The following is a 12,593-nucleotide window of genomic DNA, read 5'->3' on the forward strand; positions in this document are numbered from 1 at the left end:
CCAAAGAAAATGGCAAATAAGAACGCAACGTTCTAGGTTTAATTGTGAATCCTATCAACTGAAGACAATCTTGAGCATCAATTAAGTTATTTATAAATTTATAAAGTAAAATATGTTTGGCTAGTTCTCTTCTTGATTGTAATGAAGAGAACCCAAATTCAGATAAAATAGTATTATAGGATATTCTTTCTAAATATGAAGATCTTTTAAATTTTTTGTAATATAAATATCTTACGAACTTATTCTGAACATTTTCAATTAAATCACGGTAGCATTGAAAATAAGGATCCCAGATGACACTAACATACTCTAACTTACTTCTTAATATCGAATTGTATATTGAAGCAATAGCTTGAATATTATTAATTTCTCTGGTAGTTCTAAATATAAAGCCTAAAATTCTAAATGCATCCGATACTAATGTTTGTACGTGCTCTCTGTAAGTAAGCCTTGAGTCGAGTAAAAGTCCCAAATCCTTTATAAGTTTAACTCTATTTAAAACTATTCCATTCATAGTATAGTTATGAGTATAAGATAAGTTATGTCTGCTAAACGTAATAGTTCTGCATTTACTTATATTAAAATCTAACCTATTGGTGACACTCCACTGAAAGCAATTGTTTATATCTTTCTGTAATTGCGCTAAATCACTTATATTTGTAATGGATTTAAATATTTTTAGGTCATCAGCATAAAGCAGATAATTAGAATTTTTTATAACAGAGGATAAATCATTAATAAATATTATAAAAAGTAAGGGACCCAAGTTTGAGCCTTGCGGAACACCAGATGTAACATTATATAAAGGGGATGATTCAAAATTGTAGGTGACATAGAATTTCCTATTTTTTAAATACGATGCTATTAATTTTAATAATGGAAACGAAAAACCGAAATTTGCTAACTTATATATTAATATATCATGATCTAACTTATCAAAAGCTTTAGCAAAATCTGTATAAATAGTATCAACAGAGTAACCATTGTTAAATGAACGGTAATAGCAGCGCCCCACCCCTTTGACCACTAACATTACTCTAGGAAGCACTTCGTAAATCTAGCTCCTTGAAAGTAACTCCATTTAAGGTGAAATTTAGCTCTTTTATGCGCACCAGGTTTGGCAACACTGCCAGGAGGCAAGGAGAAATATATTGGGTATATGGGAGTATTATTTGATTTGTTATCTTGGGAATATCGAACTTCCGATGGAATAGAAGATGATATCAATGGGAAGAGGTCAGTTTGAAGAGGTGATTCTCAAGCAGAAAAGTCGAAACTCCCATTTGATTAGCCGTAACTTGATGTTAAAATTGATTCCCCATAAGGAATACATGGGATTCCGAAAATTTTTATTCTTCATATTTTTCAAGTATCGTGTCCAGCTTAATAATAATCAACGTAAAGAAATGCTTCCACTTGCAACATTGAGAGAAATTCATACTCTTGGATACACTCAGGTTTATTCTTTAGTAGCAGTGCCCATTCGGGCGATATTGAAATAAATGCACAATTGGTGCGTAACTGTATCTGCTCCCCTTAAGCACCCAAATGTGAACCTCACTGCATTTTACAAACTAACAAGGCTCTGGCGTCTGGGCTTGCAGCCAGTATAACCGTCTGTGGGGCTCAGTTTGAATGCTCTCAATTTGTGTTGTGATTATCCTCTCATCCATTTTATCTTATCACCTTCCATCCTCATCGTTGAGATCAGCCAAAAGAGTGGCAGAAAAGCGAAGTAAAATAAATCAAATCATTAATTCATTCGCTTCAAATACCTCTCTGCTTTAACCGAAATTAATTATAACTCCCTGTGATGTTTTTCTAATGATAAACGAGTTAAATTTAACAGAAAATATCACCAGCCATTTATGGCTCTTTATGGGGGAAGTTAGTACAAATAGAAGCCACAAGATGGGTCTGTACACAAGACTCTTCTGAAATACGAGCTTTGTTTACGAGTTGAACTACTCAGCTGAAATAATTAAGGCGAACAATGGTAGCAACTTCGTCCTGTTAATGCATGAGCATGGTAATAGTTTATTTGCATAGAGTGAATAGCGGTTATAAGTGTAACGTTGTAACTCACAAAGAGAACATTATTTTAGATATACGTATGTTTTGGAAGGAGATTGTGTAATTATGCTAGAGTCGTATTGTTAGTCTTTCTTTTCGCGACATATCAGTAAATGACAATGTGACTTGTCCCAACAGCCATTTTAGGCGAAGAGGGAATTCCTGTTTCGTCTAATACCCAATTCGCGTAATCAAAGCTGAAAGGGAAATACTGTATTTCAAATCAGGGAATTTTTTATATCTCTGACACAACACCAACAAATCCTTAATAGGAGCAGAATATGAAAGGCGAAGTTTAAATACACATAATGTAATCTATTTACAAAATGATACATAAAGGTAATGTAAGGAGCCAATAGACTTGTGTTAGGTTGTGTTTAGTCACATTAGTCAACAGTTTAGTCAATATACGACCTCAGTGGCGGAGTTGTTAATACGACGACAGGGGTCCCGGGTTCGAATTCCGGAATTAGGAACTGAATTAAAAGATTCAATCGCCAGGTGAAAATTTTCAGCCATTGCGACGGGGCGCCCTGTAATTTTCTACCCCTGCTCGTAAGTGTGATATGTTTGCTATGATTATGTGCAAAATCTTCTAAAAAGTCATCTAAAATCGATCAGGAAATTCCATATTCCAGACAGCAATTCAGTTTAAGGATGATTGTTCTCCGTGCATTATCCTTATGAATTCAGACCTCATGTACCACGCACAATATCTCCTCCGTACAAAACCTCCCTATTTTTACCTTTTACCCGGAAGTACAGGTATTTTTTTTTTGTTCAAATTAGGCAGGCAAGGAGGCATTTATAATGTGGAAAATGGGCACGAGAATGAAAGAGAAAGGCACATAAACCGAAAAAAAGTGGCAAATTGCTAGTCGCTTGTATTTTTAAGTTCATTTAAACATTTAAAATCTACGTGTATATAACATTTTTAATTTACTTTGTTCCTTTAATTACACATAAGTACTAGTTTTATTATTATTATTATTATTAAGTTTTTGACATTAGTTAGCCATCTGTTAGAAAGAATGTTCATAACAAAATTGATCTCTACTTCCGACAGAAGTAATTGGACCAAACATGAAACAGACTATTGTATCCGGATTTATGTCATGAAAATAATTTCTACCTTTAAGATATCACAATTGTTTTAAGTTTTTCCGAGTTCACGTTGGCAGGTTTTTTTTTCCTGGCACTTTAATCACCTGCTAGAGTGCGCGTCAAATCTCGTGCATATGGCCCTGAACGGCTGAACAGCACCAGCGAATCACAGACGTGCGGTGTTGCCTTCTTCGCTCAATCACGCTGTCTCTTTTCCGTGTGAGATTTCGACATGGCACCGCTGCAGTGCGCTGCTATTGGCTATCGCCATATGCAGGAGATTTGACGCGCACTCTACACTGATTCCCCGAAGCCTTTCATGGATGCTACAAGAGTTTCACTCCTTTCTTTTCCAGCTTTGTAATTGTCTCTGGCGCCACCACAATGCACTCATAAATTTTTGAAAGAAAATTGATATATATATATATATATATATATATATATATATATATATATAAATTCTATGATTTCGTTCAAAATGGCAAAAAAAGGCATTAAAATTAAAAATAGGCACAATAAAAATGCTTCTAAAACATTAGCATCAACATGTGACCGATTACTTTGGGTCACGTACAATAACGCACACGTAGGACGAAAGGGTGATTTGAAGGAACAGGAATAGTGCGTAGGAAGAGTGTTGGATTACAGTGAACGTGTTTTGCATAGTGGCGCAATAGAAGCTGTCGCTAGGCAGTTAAGAGCTTGAATGCTATTGGCATAACATTGCATAGTGTGATTATGCAAAGACCAATCACAGACTTAGAGTTGCAATGGGGTGACTGGTGCAAAATGAACGAAAACAGTGCGGTTGGTAACGGAAAAGTAGTAACATTAACTTTCTCGGCGCGGAAAGATTTCCTCGCTTAGGAGTAGTGCTGTCGGACTTCGCGTTGCGAGTTACCCGCGATTGATAAAACTTGATACAAGCGTCGCTAAAATATTTTTTTTAATCCCTCATCACATTCTCTGGCACAAGAACAGCATTAGAAGAAAAGTTGATATCACGGTTTTGTAAAATGTAGTGACTATTGGATTTTAATGTGTATTTTTTCCAATACAAGGTAAAATTAGATATCAGTGGTTTATTTCTTGTTTCACAAATTAGCTAACTGAAGACTTACGAGTGACTGGTCGGTCTGGTACCATAAACCCAGAGCTCGCAAGCCGAAGCAGGGTACTATATTCAAAGCAGAAGTAAAATCAGAAAACAAGTAAGTAACAAAGAAAAAAGAAAACGGTTGAAAACATAAAAATGTACAATGTGTCCATAAATTATTCACCCCATAACAGATCAAATATCTTTAATGTAAAAAGTGAACACACTTCTTCTTATTAATGAACCTATACATGGGCACCCTGACTGGCTTTCACAATATCAAGGTTATTGATGAATTCACTCTGTGTTGCGGATTATATTCACGGCCATTGATGCCACCCACAGCCTCCTCGACACTGGACTCCAATGCCACTGAGTCTGTAGCTTCTTGCTGTGGACGATGCCCTTCACGTAACACCACATAAAGAAATCTAACACTGAACAGTCCAGAGGCGCAACCACGAATATTTATCTGGGGGGGGGACAAGTTCCAGGATGATAAACGTACCAATAATAATAATCGCATTATTATTATTATTGGCATTTTTTACTGGGATTTTTCTACACGTTCAATTTCTCATTAGCTGTATTTTTGAGATAAAAATGACGAATATAATTATTTTTGTACATGTGACATGTGTAACTTTCATGAAGATCATATGTTTTACATATATGCAACATGGAGCGACGTAAATTAAGAAGATACATATGCAACATGTTAACACTAAATTGTGCACGTATTCAATGTTTCTTTAACACACACACACACACACACACACACACACACACACACACACACACACACACACACACACACACACACACACACACACACATATATAATTTAAATACATTACATATTCAATTCATCCACCTCATAACAAACCAACAGCAAAAATGATATAAATTGCCTGTTACATGTGTGTGATCCTTTTCCTCAAAACATCGCGCTGCGACGCCAAGGGTCCCGGGTTCGAATCCCGGTCGGGCTTGGTTGTTTGTGAATGTCCATTCATCAATTTCATCATTTCATCACTCATCCCCATCTTCGCAAATTAGCCAAGAGGCACAAAACGCGAAGTAAAATAAACTAAATCAAATCAAAATCAAATTTTTCTCAAAACAATTGTTCATACATTTAAAACAAAACTGTTTAGCAGCAACTGTCCGAAGTACACATTTGGTTTTAATTCTTTCTCTAGCAATTTACAATGCATTGCAGAATAGAATCACAATGCGACCAAAGCGAGCAAGAAAATTTTTAGATCCAATTCTTGCAAACTGATAACAATATTGATTTAATAGGGCGCAAATAATTTCACGGGCCATGGCATTTTCTCTTTTAAAATTTTTTCATTTAGATCGTTCGGTGCATGATGGTACCGAGTGTTGCCAAGTACATGGATGAAACTTTTACAGATGGTCTTCATGTTAATACTAACGACCTCTACTCCACTTGCATAGAAAGTATTGTGAGGACAACATTTATGGGGTGAATAATATCGGGACGCGTATTTACAAACCCTATAGTGCTGCAGAACCAGAGGTATATAACGCTTTCTGATTGGCTGTGTGCACCGGAAATGCTTATGTTCCGTGTTCATTGTTCCTTGCTTCTTCATTTACAGCAAAAGTATGGAAAAATAAGCCTTGTGATTATATAGTAATAAAGTTTGTAATCAGATTGTCGAAATTATGTTAAGAATATACGTTTATATAATAAAATATAATGTTTAAAATGCTATTCGTTGGATATACATAATTTTCTCAATAGTCATTGGTAGTTACAATGTTCGCACTGATGTGACTTTAAATAGAAAAATCATTCACTTCAAAAAGAGTTGTGATTTCTGTCTTTTAAAACATTAATTTAAATAATTTTGCTAAAAAATGAACCTTAGTGTAAATGGGTTTCTTATCTAGTTGGGATGGGTATCTGAAATCTAAACTGTTAATTTGAACCCTGCCATCTAGCGTTAACTTGAAGGAACGCTACATCAACTTCCGGAATGGCAGCCAATCAGTAGCCAAATATCGCTGGAGGTTCTGCAGTACTATAGGGTTTGTATATACGCTATCGGGACACGCTGTATATCACGATAAAAAATTATCAATAAATGCAGCAGGGAAAAAGGACATTTTGTCCAAACTTCCGGGTCTACTAGTAATTTTCGTGGGCCTTGTTTTTGCCCGTTCTCTTCCCATACGACATAAGGGCGATTCTGCCGGGAAAATAACAATAAAGAAGTGCCGCAAGGGGTGGAGGGGTAACAAGGCACCTAGCGAGGCTATTAGCCGAAGCGATCATTAGGCTGACGCTCTGTTTGCGCTCTCCAGGAATTTTCCACCTGGACGAAAATTCCAGCAGCGCGGAAAATCGCTATAACTTAACGCAGGGCGCAGTCGGGAACGGGGAGGTGGGGGGTGTTTCAAGAGAGCGTGAAAGGAAAACTCTTCCCGAAATTATTAAACAATGGAGCAGCGCTGGGAGAAAGAGGAAGAAGAAGCCAAGCTCTCGTAACATTATGGATTCTCCGCCCTTGTTGTACTTCCTTTCAGGAAGGTTTCAACAGGTACACTCAGCAGCAACAAAAATGGAACACCTAGATCCTGAAATGATCACTCCCCTGCAAGGTGTTATGTGCGTTGCCCAACTCTGTAGATTTTAATAGCAAATTTTCAATGGTAAATTCTTCCACCGCCGTAGAGGTGGGCAACACACACAACTCCTTGATGGGAAGCGGGTATTTCAGGATCTAGTTGTCCCATTTTTATTGCTGCTGAGTGTACAATGAAGGCCAAGCCGCTCGCTCCTTGACGGTACCAGAGATAAGCCCGGCCGGCGTTATTCTCCGCGTTCAATAGTAAAAGAGCGCGGGAAGATTTCCAGAATATGCTCCTTTGATTGGCTGTTTCGAGCGCCTGGTAAAAGAACGCGGGAAGATTTCAGGAATATGTTCTTCTGATTGGCTGTTTCGATAGCCTGGCGTCATTCCCAGCCTCCAATAGTGTAAGAGCGCGGGAAGATTTCAGGAATGTGCTCGTCTGATTGGCTGTTTCGAGCGCCTGTCGTCATTCCCAGCCTCCAATAGTGTAAGAGCACGGGAAGATTTCAGGAATATCATCGTCTGATTGGCTGTTTCGAGCGCCTGGCGTCATTCCCAGCCTCCAATAATGCAAGAGAGCGGAAGATTTCAGGAATATGCTCATCTGATTGGCTGTTTCGAGCGCCTGGCGTCATTCCCAGCCTCCAATAATGTAAGAGAGCGGAAGATTTCAGGAATATGCTCATCTGATTGGCTGTTTCGAGCGCCTGGCGTCATTCACAGCCTCCAATAATGTAAGAGAGCGGAAGATTTCAGGAATATGCTCGTCTGATTGGCTGTTTCGAGCGCCTGGCGTCATTCCCAGCCTCCAATAGTAAAAGAGCACGGGAGGATTACAGGAATGAGCCTGTCTGGATTTTTCGAGCGTTTGCTGTGACGCGTAGTAAAGGCGACTCTGAAAGTGACCAATCACGTCACCTACTTCCTCCAGCGACGCAGCAAATGTGGAGCAAGGCGCCACAGAACGGCGGAGAAGGGGAGAAATCGAGCGAGTGGAGCAAAGCGGTAGGCGCTGCTGCAAATTACTGGTGACTGCAGCCGCGTTTCCCCTCCATGCACTCACTTCCCCTTTCAACGCGTTTATTAGTCGATCCCTCTGGAGTCATACTTGCGCAGAGGGCTTGTTTTTGTTCGCTTGCTCCAGAGATTCCCGGGACAGTGTGTAGGTTCACTGACTTGCTTCATGAATGTGCTGTTTTTTTAAAGCTTCTTCGAATCCCATGGCATTGGTGTTTTTTTTTGTGGATGATCCCATGCCCGTAGCCAGGCGGGGGCCAGGGAGGGGGGCTCAGCCCCCACTGACAGGGTCGCCAGCCCCCACCTGGCACTGCCGCCAGCCCCCTTGACATTAGGTAGAACTATTTTGTATTCTAATTTGAGGTGAAGAGTGAAAATGTAGACAGAATATATTAATTTGTTCATAACTTCGTTCGTTCATCTAGTTTATGAGCAGAAGTCTAAGCAGCGGCAAGTGTTTAGAAGATTCTCTAGACTTCAGAAAGTCCTTTCATAGGGAGCCTTCTTTATCTGTACCTTCCCTGCCCCTGTTGCAGCCCCTCGTTTGACAGAAATCTGTGACTTTGATGTCATTATCCACATTCCTTCCGCATCTGCGTCAACTGTCAACAGATCCTAAGTTTTATCGCTCTGGCCGGGGGTGGAATGTACGGTAGGCAGTATGATTGACGTGAATATTGTACCATTTTAACATGTATGATATAAATATCTGTATCATCAAAAATAGTATGGAGTGTGTATTAAGGGATGGTGTCAGTGGCAGTCATTAGCACTTCAAGAGATGTTTTAGTATTTGATGTAGTATTTGTATGATATTTCTAAATTTTATATTTTAATTTAACTTAATGACCTCCGACTTACATAATTTACCTTCATTTAATACTATTGAACTTTTGAAAAATGGACTTGGTTCACAAAGCTCCCCCTGGAGGTCAGTTCTAGCTACGGCCCTGAATGACGATGATCCTTCATCAATTTTCTATTATCATCACTCTTCCTCGTCTTCGCAATTAGCCAAAATCGGCAGAGAAGCGAAGCAAAATAATCAGATCCAATCAATCAAATCGATCAATTTAAAACCTATACCTACAATCAAACTGCCATGGACTACAAATGTATGTCTACACATGTTTTTTACAGCATAGATAAACGTATTATAGATTAACACGTATATATGTGCTGATAGTTTACATTCTACGTAGACAACGTAAACTGCACTAACAAATAAATACTTAAATGATTAAAATACGAAAGAAAGTATCATTTTCAATCGTGTTTGTTAATATTCAGATGAAATCAGTCTTATGTACAACAAAAACTTCTAGCATTCTGTTCCGAGCGCCATCTGTTGGGAAGAACTGAAACGCGGAAAATGAGCACATGCTCATCGTGAGTCGAAAGTATCACATTTTAAAATTAATATGATAATATTTCAAATATTCTATATGACACTTAGCAGAAAGCTGTTGGTATTTGTAAAGAAGAGTCCAAGATACTTTTCACACTTCTTCAACAATTGGAAGATCTGACGATTCTCAGCCCTGTAGCTAGATATTTTCGCCCCCTAGGCAGGATTGTGGTTCACCCCCCTTCTCCCTTACCAAGCACGGATATTTTTCGTGCGTCCTTCGATACTTTCTTATGCCATGGTTTGTGATATTTATATACTGCAAATTTTGAAATTAGGAAACAAAGAACCCATTAATAATAATATAGGTTATATTTGAAGATTTGTAGTTTGCATTTCTAATTTTAGAAAAGGTGTAGCATTTTTAAGAATATTTCAGTTATGTCTTAGTACAGGGTGGCCCAAAAGTCAGTTTCCCCTGAGAGAAACTGTATATGTAATTCTAAGAATTAAATTTAAAGTGTTATTAACAGTTCCACCGGGCAAACGGTGTTAAGTATTACCGTTATCTGTGTAGAGACTGCTGAAGGGAGCATCTGGTGGCGGGAGTAGGAACTACAAGTACCATAATTTTGTTCTCTCCTGGGGGAAACTGACTTTTGGGCCACCCTGTTTTCAAGCTTTAAATACGTACTATTAAGGTGAGGAGGGAAAATTTCGCACCAGGCATGCATTTATTTAAATATCGTCGGAATTGGCACTGCTACTAAAGAAAATCCACGCATTATTTGAGAGTATGAATTTCTCCCCATGTTGCAAGTGGAAGCGATTTTTAATGTTGATTAATAAGCTAGATACCACGTTTGAAAAATGTGATGAATACGTACTTACAGAATCCCATGTATTCCTTATGGAGAGACAACTTCAAATTGAAGTTACGGCTAAACAAATTGGAGTTTCGACTATTTCTAGCGCAAATATCATCTTCAATGGATCCTTTACCCGATCATATATTTTTTTCCGCCATCGGAAGTTTGATATATCCAAGAAAACGAGTAAAATAATTCTCCTATAAGCGTGATGTATTTCTTCTTGACTCCTACAGCCATCCTGGCAGTGTTGCCAAACCTGATGTGCATAAAAGAGCTACATTTCACCAAGAGCTAAAGATGACTTTCAAGGATCTAGATTAACGAAGGCTGCATAAAGTGTCTCCTAGGGTAATTTAGGTGTCAGAGGGGTGGGGGCGCTGCTATTACCGTTATCTTTAAAGTGACGGAAATGTATTTTAAGTTTTTACCGCCTAGATTTGGCGGCATTACCCATCTCAATAATTTTATGATGTTCATATGAAATCGAAAATAAAGAATTCCCGGATAATAATATTGACATCTTCACCTTAAGCCACAGCTCTATATATATAAAAATACCTGGGGAGGAAAGAGGGATGTGGGTGACGCAGCCTATATATGAATATCACGTCACGTGCAAAATGTACACTCATGGCAAAGGTTGGTCCTTATTGGCCGGAACCAGTGGTGGCATCATGGTGGGGTAGAGGGCGGGTGCACGAAAGAGCCAGATCTGGCTCCAAAAGAGCGAAGTTGGCAACAGTGATCGACAGCTGTCCCAGCGCGAAAGACCTAGGGGAAATTGTCCCTCCTCGCCTTAAAGCTACTTTGGGAAACAGAAAAATCCAGCAGTGTGTTACGAGAATATAAGCCTGCGCCGCGGTAGCTCAGTCGTTAGGGCGTCTGACTACCATGCGAGAGACCCGGGTTCGATTTCCGGCGGGGGAGAAACCGGGACTTTTCCCACCTGTTCCAGCAGCTCCGTCACCCACCCACGCATAAGGTGGGTACCTGAAGGACACTTTGCGGGATAATGGTGGCCAGGGGCGTGGTGCTGATCACATCACCCCAAGCTTCCAGCTTCGGCCGAGATCAAGAAGTTGTGCGGCCCTAACTCCACACCCTCTATATGCCTTCATGGCTTGATGTGAAGCACAGGGGAGCACTTGACAACAAGAAAAGAGAATAAGTATAATAATTGAAATGAATAATACACTGCTACCTATTACAAGTATCAACTTCCAGCGTTGTGTGTTCTTATTCTACGAGCTCTCAAGTTTTTCAACTTATCATTAGGAATGTAAGGAGTATGTTTAAAAGTGTCAGCCTTATATCCACGCAGCACACTCAGAGAACTAAATGCATCATATCGATTGATGCACCAGAATGCATTGATTGATGCACTAAAGTGTGTCTTATGGTTTCTTCAAAGAATCATATTCACATTTGATGCATTTGGGTGCATTTTTGTATGTCGTGAAAGAAACTCCAAAGTACATCAATTGATTCAAGTGAGGATTCCTCTCAATGCGTCAGTTGATGCGTTTTGATGCACCAGAATGCATCTTCTTTGATGATGCACTTAAACGTTTCGTCTGAGCTACATAAACTCTGTAGCTCAGACCAAACGTTTAAGTGCATCATCCAAAGAGATGCAGAAAGGTGCATCAAGGAACATGAACTGATGCATTGAAGTGCATCAATCATTCTGGTGCATCAATCGATATGATACATTTAGTTTTCTGTGTGCACTTCTTGGACTGCATTGTTACAGACTAACAAGGCCCTGGCGTCTAGACTCATATCTGTATAATTTTCTGTGGGACTTTTTTTTTGGGTGGTCGTGTCCAAATGTTTGTGATTTTCGTATCGTTTCATTAATCTCAGCCTCGATTTCTCCATCAGCCTAAAGCGGCAGAAGGGCGAAGTGAAATAATAATACAGAAAATCAGTGGATACCAAATTGTACAGAATCATTTTCACTTGTTCTTTGTAATTCCGCCCATCTCTGTGACGAGTATCAAGGGGTCCCGGGTTCGATACCCGGTGGAGCCACATAGTGGTTCGGATACCACTTTAAACTGTAGGTCCAGTCCCGATTAGCCTTACTATGCATAAAGTGGACTTAAAATACCAAATCAATCAATCTGTGACGAAGTAGTTAGCAGGGAGCGCAGGACCCTGTGACCGAGTGGTTAGCACATCGCGCTGCGACGCCAAGGGTCCCGGGTTCGAATCCCGCTCGGGCTTGGTTGTTTTTAAATTTCCATCCATCAATTACATCACTCATCCCCATCTTCGCAAGTTAGCCAAGAGGCTCAAAACGCGAAGTAAAATAAAACTAAACCAATCAATCAGTTAGCACGGCTCCTCCACCACGTTACGAGCTAAGGTTCAGGACATGCCCTGCTTGGGCCCCACGGCTTCTGAGCGGCCCTGTAGTCGATTCTCCGCTTCCGCGCGTTGGGAAAGGCTTAGGATAGGTTTTCCGGGTATGG

The 12,593-nt window shown here is 39.6% G+C and overlaps 1 protein-coding gene across 5 annotated transcripts in view; it reads left to right on the forward strand.

Annotated features, from left to right (window-relative positions):
• LOC146003305 (follistatin-related protein 5-like) overlaps positions 1 to 12,593 on the forward strand; it is a 1,022,072-nt gene that overhangs the window by 351,652 nt on the left and 657,827 nt on the right. The gene's annotated exons all lie outside the window — the stretch shown is intronic.

The sequence above is a fragment of the Lepisma saccharinum genome, chromosome 20 (assembly GCF_977018435.1).
Source record: "Lepisma saccharinum chromosome 20, izLepSacc3.1, whole genome shotgun sequence".
In the NCBI taxonomy this organism is placed as follows: Eukaryota; Metazoa; Arthropoda; class Insecta; order Zygentoma; family Lepismatidae; genus Lepisma; species Lepisma saccharinum.